The sequence below is a fragment of the Mustela erminea genome, chromosome 10, assembly GCF_009829155.1.
Source record: "Mustela erminea isolate mMusErm1 chromosome 10, mMusErm1.Pri, whole genome shotgun sequence".
NCBI lineage: Eukaryota > Metazoa > Chordata > Mammalia > Carnivora > Mustelidae > Mustela > Mustela erminea.
In genome coordinates this window covers 11921530-11935512 of record NC_045623.1, presented here as the reverse complement: position 1 = coordinate 11935512, position 13983 = coordinate 11921530, and the positions used below count along the sequence as shown (strand labels likewise).

At 41.7% G+C, this 13983-nt stretch overlaps 1 pseudogene; it reads right to left on the bottom strand.

The window, feature by feature from the left end:
- Nucleotides 1-640: 640 nt before the first annotated feature.
- On the bottom strand, nucleotides 641-730 carry LOC116568363 (annotated as a pseudogene).
- Nucleotides 731-13983: the final 13253 nt, after the last annotated feature.

Below are 13983 nucleotides of genomic sequence, written 5' to 3'. Positions count from 1 at the left end.
CAACCAATTTTTTTCTGCTTCTAGAAGCAATATATATTTTTGAAGACATCACTAAACAATAAGAAGTTTCCTATATTCCATCAGCTTGAGGAAGTCAAGATAGGTACTTCCATTCATTTCTTTTCCATGTTTCTATGTGAGGATGCTTCCAGATGAGATTAGCGTTTGAACCCACAGACTCATTAAATTGTCGTTCAAGTAGGGTGGGCACCATCCAATCCACGGAGGGCCGGAATAGAAGAAAAGGTAGAGGAAGCAGGGATTTGTCTCCTTTCTCTGTCTGCCCCATTGTTGAGCTGGGATGTCTCATGGCATCTTCTCCTGCCCCCAGACTAGCTTTTACACCATCTCGATCTCCCTTGATTCTCTGGCCTTCAGCCTCAGACAGAATTATATCACAGGTTTCCAGCTTACAGACGGCAGATCGTGGGACTTCCTACCCTTCCTAACTGCGTGAGCCAGTTCCTTATAGGAAATTATCATATATATATATATGTGTGTGTGTGTGTGTGTGTGTGTGTGTGTGTATGTATATATACATATATCCTATTTGATATATATACATATATATATCATATATATATATATATATATATATATATATATATATATACACATCCTATTTGTTCCTTTTTTTTCTAAGGGAATGTTTCATGAGTCATCCTTACACAGAGGCCATGCTAATCTTCCCTGTATTGTTCCAATTTTAGCACTGCCGAAGCAAGCACAATCCCCTATATATCACGTTTCTTGGAGAACCTTGACTAACACAGCCAACATTTCTATATATTTAAGGAAGATGAGACATAGGCACATGTACACACATCCATGCATACACACACATATTAGAGACTGCTGGAACAAACTTGTGTTCTCCTCTTCCTCCTGAGAGCACATGGAGAATATATTTCCCAGCATGCCTTACGGGTGGATGTGGTCATCTGACTAAGGCTAGCCATCGCAACATGAACAGAAAGGATGTGCTCTTATCTGAGGCCTGGGTGGGAGGACCTCTCATACCTGCTGCTCCATGTTCTTTTCTCCTTCTAGCTGGTTGGCATGGAGGCAACCACACGTTGAGAATGATGGAGATTTTTTCACTCTGAGTACTGCATGACTGTTTGGAGGGGAGTCACCCCAAGAACCTGTTCACCTGCTCAGGTTCACTGTGTGCACAAGAAATATACTTCCTCTGTGTACATTTGGGGCCTGTCTGTTATACTGGATAACATACCGCCCTGAAACTTGCTTCTTTCACTTAAAAATATATCTCAAACACATCTCCATGTTGGTACATATACCGTATTTTTTATAAGGCATACTTTATTCCCCATGATTTAACTTTTCTGAAATTGGGAGATTATCTCATATTTGAGAAGTACAGTTCTCCAAATAAGTTTCCATTAAATGATTAAGGGCATCTTAGAATCAAGGGGGAAAAATCCTACTTTTTAAGACTTTAAAAAATGTTACAAATGTCTTGTTGCCACTAAAATAAAAATATACCACAAGATTTTAAAGGAAAGGAAAAGTCTCCAGGGTAGCAGAAATGTCCAGACAGAAAAGCTCTTCACTTGAAGTTCAGCTGAAATAGTTTTGTTGGGGCTCCTGGGTGGCTTAGTCATTAAGTGTCTGCCTTCAGCTCAGGTCATGATCCCAGGGTCCTGGGATCCAGCCCGGCATTACATTCCCTGCTCAGTGGGAAGTCTGCTTCTCCCTCTCCCACTCCCCCTGCTTGTGTTCCCTCTCTCACTGTGTCTCTCTCTGTCAAATAAATAAATAAAATCTTAAAAAAAAAAGAAAGAAAGAAATAGTTTTGTTAATGAAGAGGCAGAGTACCCCAGTCAGATCCCCAATGGGAACAAGTAGGGAAAGTCTTTATTTTGAAACAATATGAAACCAGAGAGGGAGACAAACCTTAAGAGACTCTTGATCCCAGGAAATAAACTGAGGGTTACTGTTCGGTTTTGGGGGGGGTGGGGACCGTTAAGGTGGCTGGGTGATGGACACTGGGGAGGGTAAGTGCTATGGGGAGTGCTGTGACTTGTGTAAGACAGATAAGTCACAGACCTGTATGCCTGAAACAAATAATACATTACATGTTAATAAATCTAGCTTTTTAAATGGAAAAACAAAAAGTCTTGATTTTAAGTAGTTCAGCCCTATTCAGGTTTAATCCTGGATCTACTTAGGTTATAACCAATAATTGCAATGAAGTTTTTTAAAGGACCACCAAGGGGGACTACCCAAACCAACCAAACTTGAAAAATATCAGAGAGCCTTTCAATGAAGGATTTTTTAAAAGATATTATTTATTTATTTATTTGAGAGACAGAGAGAGAGGGAACACAAGCAGGGTAGTGGGAGAAGGAGAAACAGGCTTCCTGCAAGCAGGGAGCCTGATGCCAGACTCGATCCCAGAACTCTGGGATCATGATCCCAGCCGAAGGCAGACGCTTAACGATTGAGCCACCCAGGATCCCCTCAATGAAGGATTTAAGTGGCATGACATGAGGCAGAGATACCAAATCAACCAGTTGGGTGTACCATCTCCAAAAAGACTGAGAATCTCTAATTTTAAGACTATATTTCATTTATGTTTAAGAAGAGCTACCAAATTCTAAACTTTTTTAAATTACAAAGTACATTTGTATGAATTTGTATGAATCGTATGGGAAATGGAATGTTGGACCTAGATTTGCAGGTCAGAAAAATTCTCTCTCTCTAAAGGCTTTTGAAATCTTATGAAAGCATAAGACAGGCTTTTTTATTTTTTTTCAGGACTCATAAAACATTAAATATGAAAAAAAATAAGCAAGATGCATGGGGTAAAACTTGACATATTAAAATTAATTTTCATTATCAAATACATTTGCTATTTTCTCTCCAAGGCAATGAGAGGCTTTGCGGTCACTATGCAACCCTATTTTGCCTCTTTTGATGGTTTCTGAGGTCCCTGAAATCCCTAAATTATTCTCTCTGAAATATGTTTCAAACTTTGGTAAAGCAGGATTTCTTTCTCACAGAAAGAATTGGTGGTTCAAAAATACCTTTTTTGGGTATAGAATAAAATATTCATCAAACCTTGCCTCCCCATCTCCCGGCATCTGTTTATTAAAACTTGTCATCAGAAGTCCTATGGTGACAAACAAAGTTTTCCAGTGAAAGTGAAAATAACGGAAATAACTGATTTACATGATGATTTTTCTATTCCCAGTCCTGTTTTTCAACATTCCACAAATCTTAATGTTTGTACAGAACATGACCCCTGGAGCTTTCTTCCCTCTCAATCTCTAGTTACGCCATAAATATACAACAGTCAAGAACTGAGGAGTCTTGGGCTGGAATTCACTGAGGAAGATACGTAGGACACATCTTATAAGATTTTATAAGGTAAATTCCAGAAGCTCCCCACCCAATGTCAATTCGGACAAATAGAAAAAAAAAGAAAGTAACTTCTTTGGAAGATGTGGTTTGTAAAGCTGGTTGAACGAACGTCTTCAAAATAAGAGAGTGGCCAGCAACTTACTATTAATAGGCAATATTTATAGCCTTGAATCATGTGGTTTCTCTGGTGGTGAGTAACAAAAACCATTTGAGTTTTCAGTCCAAGTAATAACCAGTCTTGTTCAAAGAAACTCATTTTATTTAAAGCTTTGGGATCGTTGGGAGTTTTTTCCTTGGTCAAAAAATAAATAAATAAATTCAGCATCGAATGATTCTTCTTACTCTTTCTTTGCTCTAAGAAGGAGAAACCTGCCTATCCTCTCAGCATCGTCTGTGGAATTTCTACTCACTGGAGACTAGGTAACTAGACTTGATTTATTTCATCCATGAAACAAACATTTTTATGTAGCATTCACTTTGTGCTAAGTACCGTTCCAAGCACTTCACATGTGTTAATGCGATAATTCTGATACTCATATAGGATTTCCCTGATATTTTCTTCCTTCCCCCAAACATAAGGAAACAGTGAGTTACTGCTGTGGATAGGACTAATATTGCAATGTAAGTCTTCTTGCCTTTAGGATTATCCCAAGCAGATAGAAATGAAAAATAGAAAGTTAACTTCCAAAATATGGGGATGCCTGGGTGACTCAGTCGGTTAAGCTTCTGCCTTCGGCTCCATTCATGATCCCAGGGTCCTGGGATCAAGTCCTGCATCTGGCTCCTTGTTTGGCGGGAAGCCTGCTTCTCCCTCTGCCTGACGCTCCCCCTGCTTGTGCTCTCTCTCTCTGACAAATAAATAAATAAAATCTTTAACTCCCAATATGACTTGGGGGTCATTATCAGTAGAGAAATGACAAACAGAAGAGCATCTATAAAGGTAATATTTGGATGCCTGGACCCACTGGGTGTCTCAGTGGGTTAAAGCCTCTGCCTTCGGCTTAGGTCATGATCCCAGAGTCCTGAGATCGAGCCCTGCCTCGGGCGCTCTGCTCAGCAGGGAGACTGTTTCCTCCTCTCTCTCTCTCTGCCTGCCTCTCTGCCTACTTGTGACCTCTGTCTGTCAAATAAATAAATAAAATCTTAAAAAAAAAAAAGGTAAATAGTTTACTCTCACGAAGCTTATAGTTTAGGACTTTTGTGTAAGGGCAGGTTAACTTCTGATCATATAAGCTAACTTGTCTGTATTTATTGTATCAAAAAATCAGAAATTTTGTCACAAAGATACCATAAAATGCACTTAGAGAAAATAGGACAGAATTCTATCATGTAATCAAATGCTATCCTTCCCTCATGATGGAAGACCAAGGTCCTAGTTTGGTCTTTGCAGTCTTGTACGTATCTTGAGTTGCTTCATGCGTATCTTGAGTTGCTTCAATGTATGTCTTATGGCGCCTCCCTTATTGAGAGTTGCAGATTGGCCAGATGACTTCCTGAAGCCCCCACAGTTTGAGTTCATTGGGTGCATCAATTTATCCTCCTCCAGCCCACTGGTCTTCAAAGTAGGATTCACAGAACACTAGACTGAGACAAAAATAAAGCCTTCCAAAAAATTATGTTTCAGAAATGCTTCATCTTATGCGGCCCTCCTGAAGATACCCACTGTACCGAAGACTCTGAGGAATCCCCCAGGAAAGGCATTTAACCCAGCCTTGGTGTTCTGGGAACATTGCTAGAACCACTGGTTTACCTGGTGAGCTCTGGACAATCAGCGTCAATACATGAGGACAAGCACAGTGTAGAGAATGGAGTTAGGGCCTGCGTGTACGGGTTTGTTTTCTCTGGCAGTGGTGTTTTTTGGTTCTTAGGTGCAGAAGTTTGAATTAATGATACTCTCAGTTCATGACCTGTGATACTGTGGTTTATGAGAAGAAATATTTATTTGATCTTTGTCCCCCTCCCCTGGCCCAAGAGCTCCTCAAAGCCCTGGAATTTCCCAAGTGATAAGGGGTCTTTTTTGTTCATGATAAACCCCTTCCAACCACAGCAGAGTTTATGTTAATAGGGTGACTTTCAGAAAGTCCATAAGGAAGGGGGCTGATTGCCAGGGAGACCAACCACGTGATTAGGGGTTTGGTACTTTCACCTCCAACCCCAACCTCCAGGCAAGATACAGGGATTGGAGGTTGAGTTAACCCTTAATGTCAATGCTTTGACCAATCACGCCTCTGTAATGTAGTGTCCCTAAAACCCCAAAAGGACAGAGCTCAGAGAGCTTCCCAGTTGGTGACCGCGTGCAGGTGTTGGGAGAGTGGGGCCCAAGGAGGGCCTGGAATCCTGCACCCCCTTCCCTCATATCTTGCCGGAGGCATCTCTTCTATCTGGCTGTTCCTGACTTATATCCTTTTATAATGAACTGGTAATCTAGTAAGTGACGAGTTTTCCTGAGTTCTAGCCAATTAATGGAAACCGAGGACGGGGGGGGGGGGGAATGTGGGAACTTCCCAATCACAGCAAATCAGTCAGAAGCATAAGCTACAACCTAGACTTACCTTGTGGGACCGAGCCATAACCTGTGGGATCTGACACTATTTCCAGGTCAACAGTTTCGGAGCTGAACTAAGTTACAGGACACCCATCTGGTGTCTGGAGAGCCTGAGAACTGCTCGATGTGGGTAAAACACAAATTTAGAGTGCAGTCTTGACATAACGTGATGGTACGGGAGACACAAGAAGTTTTCCTTTACGTGACCCATTTTCACAATGGTCCAAGCAAGATCCCTCTCTGCTCTTTGTGTTATTCATCCCTGTTTTAAAATTTACCTGAGGTTTATTTTAATCAGATGTGGTAAGATACACAGACGCAGAATTGACGCCATGAAGAAAGAAGTTTTGTACACACAGATCCTTAAAAACAGGAGGCACACCATGCCACACAGGGCCACGCAGAAAGGCACCAGAGCTGGCCAGGAGGCCAAGGGAACGGGGGGACAATGTGGGCAAGAACCTTCATGGTGGCTTTCATGGTAAAGCAAGGCAAGCTTGGTCAGCAGGCATAGGACTGACTAGTTTGAAGGCAGCAGGCTCTGGGGAGTAGGGAAAGTCCCTAGTTGTCTGGGAGCTAGTCCGTGTGTGATTAGCACAGGTGGATGGCCCTGAGTGTCAGAATGCTCTGGAAGCCAGGAGATGACCCAGAGTGTGGGCTCTGGTATGGTTGATTTGTCTGTGAAAGGTACACTCCCTGGTGCGTTGTTTGCTCTCTCTCTCTAGCAATTAATTAGTCCTGGGGTCAGCAACGGCCCCATGTCAAAACATCAGAATAAAAAGACATGTGTACTGCAATCTCTGACTTCTGCTCTCACTCCCTCCTCCCTAAAACAACCCCATTCTACAGTATTTGCTATATGTCCTTGGAAATATAAATAGGCTTGTAAAATATGAAGTAAGTTTCATGTATATGATTTTAGGTTGGATAGATGGTATTGTGCTAGAAGCTCATTCTCTTTCTTTTTTCATTCAGCCCTGTGTTTTGAAGACACATCCGTGTTGCCCTATAATCCTCTCATTTTAGCATGTAGAATCCAGCAGCAGGATCATAGTTCTTGACTTTTGAGGAATAGAAGTTTTAAAACTCTGTTCCTCTTCTTCAAAATGTCTTGGGCTCTTATGATAGGCCTTTTGCATTTCTATATAAACTTTAGAATCAACATGTCGATTTTTACCAAAAAAGTTTGCTTTTTCAAAAATTCAGATTGCAGGTCACCTGGTTGGCTCAGTCGTTAAGCCTCTGCCTTCGGCCCAGGTCATGATCCCAGGGTCCTGGGACTGAGCCCCGCATCGGGCTCCCTGCTCGGCAGGAAGCTTGTTTCTCCCTCTCCCACTCCCCCTGCTTGTGTTCCCTCTCGCTGTGTCTCTCTCTGTCAAATAAATAAATAAAATCTTTAAAAAAATATTCGGATTGCATTGAATCTAGGATCAACTTGGGAAGACATAACATCTTAATAATGTTGAATCTTTTGATCCATGAACATGGATTTATTTGGATCTTTCATTTCTTTCAGCAATGTTTCATAGTTTTCAGTGTACAAGACTTACACAAATTGGGTGCCTGGGTGGCTCAGTTGGTTAAGCAAATGCCTTCGACTCAGGTCATGATCCCGGAGTCCCAGGATCAAGCCATGCATTGGGCTCCCAGCTCCATGGGGAGTCTGCTTCTCCCTCTGACCTTCTCCCCTCTCATGTTCTCTCTCACTCTCTCTCTCTCACATAAATAAATAAAATCTTTTAAAAAAAAAGACTTACACAAATTTTGTTAAATTTATCCATTGGTATCTTATACTCTTGATATGGTTGAGTGGTTAACTATGGTTAAGTGGTATTTTGAAATTCCAATTCTCAGTTGTTCATTGCTATTTATAGAAATAGAGTTGATTTTTGAATATTTATCTCATATCCTGCTACATTGCTAACATCACTTTGTTCAGGAAGAACAACAAAGTCCCCTATTTCTTCTATTAATAAAATTTTTTAGGTTTTATTTATTTATTTATTTATTTATTAGGTTTTATTTATTTAAGTAATCTCTACTTCCAGTGTGAGACTCACTGGGAACCCTGAGATCAAGAATCAGGCCTTCAATAAACATTTTTAAGCTCCATGGGTATGAAGATATCAAAAAGCTGTATTTAAAATGTAGCTTCATCCCTGAATGCTGTATACTTTTGCATTTCTCTCTTTTGTTGTGTGCATAATGTCGTATGGATAAAAATAAAGATGACATCTTAGTGCCAGCTACTTTGTGTGTAGAACTCAACCTTACCCCTGTCTTTTCAATAAGGCATGGAAACCTTAAAGCTAGTTGGAGCCAACATTTTCTGCATTTTCAAAAAGAGATATGATCCTCAACAGAAGATACATAGACACAAATATAAGCTTATGCACTTTTATATACAATTTATATAAAAGACAAATTGAGGGTCTTATTTTTACTTCGGCAAAAGAAATAGTTATTGCAGAATTCCTTAAAGTAACATAAAAGATTGCATTGATTTTGTACTAATATTAAATTGAAAATACAAAAGTTCAATTTACTTGCCATGTCTGGGGAATACATCTATGTATAAAGACAGACACACTAGCAAAGATTTGACAATTACATGTATGTGTGTGTGTGTGTGTGTGTGTGTGTGTGTGTGTATGTTTCTTCCAGGAATAGTCCATTCAGAGGCCATTTGAGCCCCAGTGTCCTTTCCAATTCTGGGATGAGCCCATACGTTTGCTGATTACCCTTCAGGTCCTATATCCAAATTAACATTTGTTGGTGGCATTTGTAAGGGGAAACGTAGCACAGCAGATTGGAAATTGATGAACCTCCTGGAAAAGCTATGCGCTAAGCTGTGTCAGATCTGCCTGAGTGGGCTGTGGCAGCTGCAATATCCCAGCGCCCGGGGTACAGATGGTGCTCCTGTCACGTGGCCAAGGATTGGCCGCCTCCCTCCCATCACACAGAGCTTCAGCTCTGGGAGCTAGGCCCGCCTGGAGGGCACCTGCTTTCCACTCCAGCCCCCAGCGCAGCTGCACAGGGCTGCGGTTCTGCTCCGACATTCATAGCACTCGCTGGCCCAGGCTTGGAAGAAGGGTGCTGGCCCAGCAGCACCTGGGATATTCAGAAAACCAGCTACTACCCAGAATAGATACCTCCCTCCAGCAATGCAAATCCTTACATGTCCCACTGGAAGGTATCAACCGTCTAATCTGGCATCCCCGGCTCCTGCCTGTCTGGGGCCTTCCACCTTCATAGGCTTGCACAGAATGTCACCCTTCAATGGGCCTTTCCGATCCCTCCACACAGTCCACGTTATCTCTCGAGGCTGTGGCTTGTCAGTACCTACAGGATCCTGATTTATTATTCACTCATCGATTCACTTCTTCGCTCCACAAATATTTATAGAGCATCTCATACATTCTGGGTGATGGGGATGCAACCTTGGGAAAGACCTACGTGAGTAAGGAAGACTCCATCTGTCAGGAAGATCAGTAAACAGTCACGGAAGTAAGACAGGAGAAGCCGAGACGTCACAGGAGGACATAGGAAGATTCCTAGGCAGAGCTTTGAGGAGGAGCGTTTTCATAGAAGACCTGGTGTGCCAGCTGAATCCTGGTGAGCATGCGCTAGGCAGTCCCGGCAGCAGAGCGGGGATGGGGCTGTAGGGAGCATTCCACGCAGAGAGGCCCAAGGGGCTCCAGATTCCATATCCTAGAGAACTGAGCCAGAGCAGGGAGGAGGCAGGACTATCTTAATTGGTGCCTCTTTTTATTTTGCTTTGTATGTGCTTTTAAGCTTACGTCTGCATTCTATCCAATTATTCATATATATATATATATATATATATATATATATATATATCTTATATATATCCTACTATTATTTTCTATATCTCTGTGAAATATCCAATTCCTAACAGAGCTTGGTAAGCACGAACATTGCAAGGCTCCATAAAATGTTGTTGACCCTTAAATACACATTTTTAGAAAATTCTGTGCGTCAAGATGGGAAGAACCCAGAGAACACTTCTGCATCCCAAGGCATGAGGGTTGTCTGTAGGCAAAGCATGTGTTTGATGATTTGAGTTGCAAGCTGAACTAGCCACTCTTTTTTTGTGGAACACCAATTTTTACTTGAAAGAAAGATTGATTAGCAAGCCATAGTTATTCAGAATTGGGTATTTGGAAGTCAAACTTCTGAAAATGAACAAGCGAGACCGTCCTTTCAGTGAGACCATATCTGTAGTCGAGGGCAAAATTTGAGCTTTTAAGAAAAAAAAAATGAGAATTTTGGAAAACTTTTTCTTCCCCCTTGAGTTTGATAGCTTCCCAGTAGCTGAGACTTTTCTAATGAAATTGGGGGTAATATTAACAAATATGATCTTTTGATATTGTTAAAATGAAATGTGCCAACACTTAGAAAATCTGCATAACTCGGTAAGTCAGTATTTTCCAAATGACCAATGCATGATGTTATAAAATCACGCATGAGTAAAAGATCTAGTCAAAGAGCTAGATCACAGACTCCGGGCAGCCTCCGGCGCGCGCGCCCGCCCCTCGGGCTCCAGAGAAACTTCGGGGCTGTAGGGCGGGGAAAGCCGGCCGGCTCCTTCAGCAGCGTGGTTCCCAGACCGAAGAAGGGGTTGCAGATCTTTCATATTGGAGCATATTTATTTCCCGCATTATTTCCGATATGTGTTACTCCATGGTATGTGAAATGAGAGACTATCTCCTTCCAAAAACTCAGAAAGATCCCTATTAAGAGTTGTCAGCAATGCTTCTAGGACCTTCTCAGACTTAGGAGGCGGAGTCAAGATGGCAGAGAAGTAGCAGGCTGAGACTACTTCAGCTGGCTGGAGATCAGCTAGATAGCTTATCTAAAGATTGCAAACACCTGAAAATCCATGGGCAGATCGAAGAGAAGAAGAACAGCAATTCTGGAAACAGAAAAACAACCACTTTCTGAAAGGTAGGACCGGCGGAGAAGTGAATCCAAAGCGACGGGAAGATAGACCCCGGGGGGAGGGGCCGGCTCCCGGCAAGCGGCGGAGCAACGGCGCACAAAATCAGGACTTTTAAAAGTCTGTTCCGCTGAGGGACATTGCTCCAGAGGCTAAACCGGGGCGAAGCCCACGCGGGGTCAGCGTGGCCTCAGGTCCCGCAGGGTCACAGAAGGATCGGGGGTGTCTGAGTGTCGCAGAGCTTGCGGGTATTGGAACGGGAAAGCCGGCTACAGAGACAGAGCCGACAGTAAGCTCACAGCTCGGTGTTACCTTGAACCGGTCGCAGGCTCGGTGAGCTCGGAGCGCGGCCGGAGGTCAGGCAGATGGGAGTTACTGGGCGCTGTTCTCTGAGGGCGCACTGAGGAGTGGGGCCCTGGGCTCTCGGCTCCTCCGGGCCGGAGACCAGGAGGCCGCCATTTGTATTCCCATCCTCCGGAACTCTACGGAAAGCGCTCAGGGATCAAAAGCTCCTGAAAGCAAACCCGAGCGGATTACTCACCCCGGCCCCTGTAAAGGGCGGTGCAATTCCGCCTGGGGCAAAGACACTTAAGAATCATTACAACAGGCCCCTCCCCCAGAAGATCAACAAGAAATCCAGCCGAGACCAAGTTCACCTACCAAGGAGTGAGGTTTCAATACCAAGGAGAGCAGAATTCCAGAGGAGGAGAAAGCAAAGCACGGAACTCATGGCTTTTTCCCTGTGAATTTTTTTAGTCTTGCAGTTAATTTGATATTTTTCTTTTTCATTTTTTGTTTTTTTTTCTCACCTTCTGGTAATTTTTTTTTTTTTACTTTTACCTTCTTCTTTTTTAACATTTTTAAATTAGTTTATCCAATATATATATTTTTTCTTTTTTATATTTTTCTTATTTGTTTTCTTTTTTTCAATTCTTTTCTTTTCTTTTTTTTCTTTCTTCCTTTTTGAACCTCTTTTTATCCCCTTTCTACCCCCTCACGATTTGAGATCTCTTCTCATTTGGTTAAAGCATATTTTCCTGGGGTTGTTGCCACCCTTTTAGTATTTTACTTGCTCCTTCATATACTCTTATCTGGACAAAATGACAAGACGGAAAAATTCAACACAAAAAAAAGAACAAGAGGCAGTACCAAAAGCTAGGGACCTAATCAATACAGACATTGGTAATATGTCAGATCAAGAGTTCAGAATGACAATTCTCAAGGTTCTAGCCGGGCTCAAAAAAGGCATGGAAGATATTAGAGAAACCCTCTCGGGAGATATAAAAGCCCTTTCTGGAGAAATAAAAGAACTAAAATCTAACCAAGTTGAAATCAAAAAAGCTATTAATGAGGTGCAATCAAAAATGGAGGCTCTCACTGCTAGGATAAATGAGGCAGAAGAAAGAATTAGTGATATAGAAGACCAAATGACAGAGAATAAAGAAGCTGAGCAAAAGAGGGACAAACAGCTACTGGACCACGAGGGGAGAATTCGAGAGATAAGTGACACCATAAGACAAAACAACATTAGAATAATTGGGATTCCAGAAGAAGAAGAAAGAGAGAGGGGAGCAGAAGGTATACTGGAGAGAATTATTGGGGAGAATTTCCCCAATATGGCAAAGGGAACGAGCATCAAAATTCAGGAGGTTCAGAGAACGCCCCTCAAAATCAATAAGAATAGGCCCACACACCGTCACCTAATAGTAAAATTTACAAGTCTCAGTGACAAAGAGAAAATCCTGAAAGCAGCTTGGGAAAAGAAGTCTGTAACATACAATGGTAAAAATATTAGATTGGCAGCTGACTTATCCACAGAGACCTGGCAGGCCAGAAAGAGCTGGCATGATATTTTCAGAGCACTAAATGAGAAAAACATGCAGCCAAGAATACTATATCCAGCTAGGCTATCATTGAAAATAGAAGGAGAGATTAAAAGCTTCTAGGACAAACAAAAACTGAAAGAATTTGCAAACACCAAACCAGCTCTACAGGAAATATTGAAAGGGGTCCTCTAAGCAAAGAGAGAGCCTACAAGTGGTAGATCAGAAAGGAACAGAGACCATTTACAGTAACAGTCACCTTACAGGCAATACATTGGCACTAAATTCATATCTCTCAATAGTTACCCTGAATGTTAATGGGCTAAATGCCCCAATCAAAAGACACAGGGTATCAGAATGGATAAAAAAACAAAACCCATCTATATGTTGCCTCCAAGAAACTCATTTTAAGCCCGAAGACACCTCCAGATTTAAAGTGAAGGGGTGGAAAAGAATTTACCATGCTAATGGACATCAGAAGAAAGCAGGAGTGGCAATCCTTATATCAGATCAATTAGATTTTAAGCCAAAGACTATAATAAGAGATGAAGAAGGACACTATATCATACTCAAAGGGTCTGTCCAACAAGAAGATTTAACAATTTTAAATATTTATGCCCCCAACGTGGGAGCAGCCAACTATATAAACCAATTAATAACAAAATCAAAGAAACACATCAACAATAATACAATAATAGTAGGGGACTTTAACACTCCCCTCACTGAAATGGACAGATCATTCAAGCAAAAGATCAGCAAGGAAATAAAGGCCTTAAATGACACACTGGACCAGATGGACATCACAGATATATTCAGAACATTTCATCCCAAAGCAACAGAATACACATTCTTCTCTAGTGCACATGGAACATTCTCCAGAATAGATCACATCCTCGGTCCTAAATCAGGACTCAATCGGTATCAAAAGATTGGGATCATTCCCTGCATATTTTCAGACCACAATGCTCTGAAGCTAGAACTCAACCACAAAAGGAAGTTTGCAAAGAACCCAAATACATGGAGACTAAACAGCATCCTTCTAAAGAATGAATGGGTCAACCGGGAAATTAAAGAAGAATTGAAAAAAATCATGGAAACAAATGATAATGAAAATACAACGGTTCAAAATCTGTGGGACACAACAAAGGCAGTCCTGAGAGGAAAATATATAGTGGTACAAGCCTTTCTCAAGAAACAAGAAAGGTCTCGGGTACACAACCTAACCCTACACCTAAAGGAGCTGGAGAAAGAACAAGAAAGAAACCCTA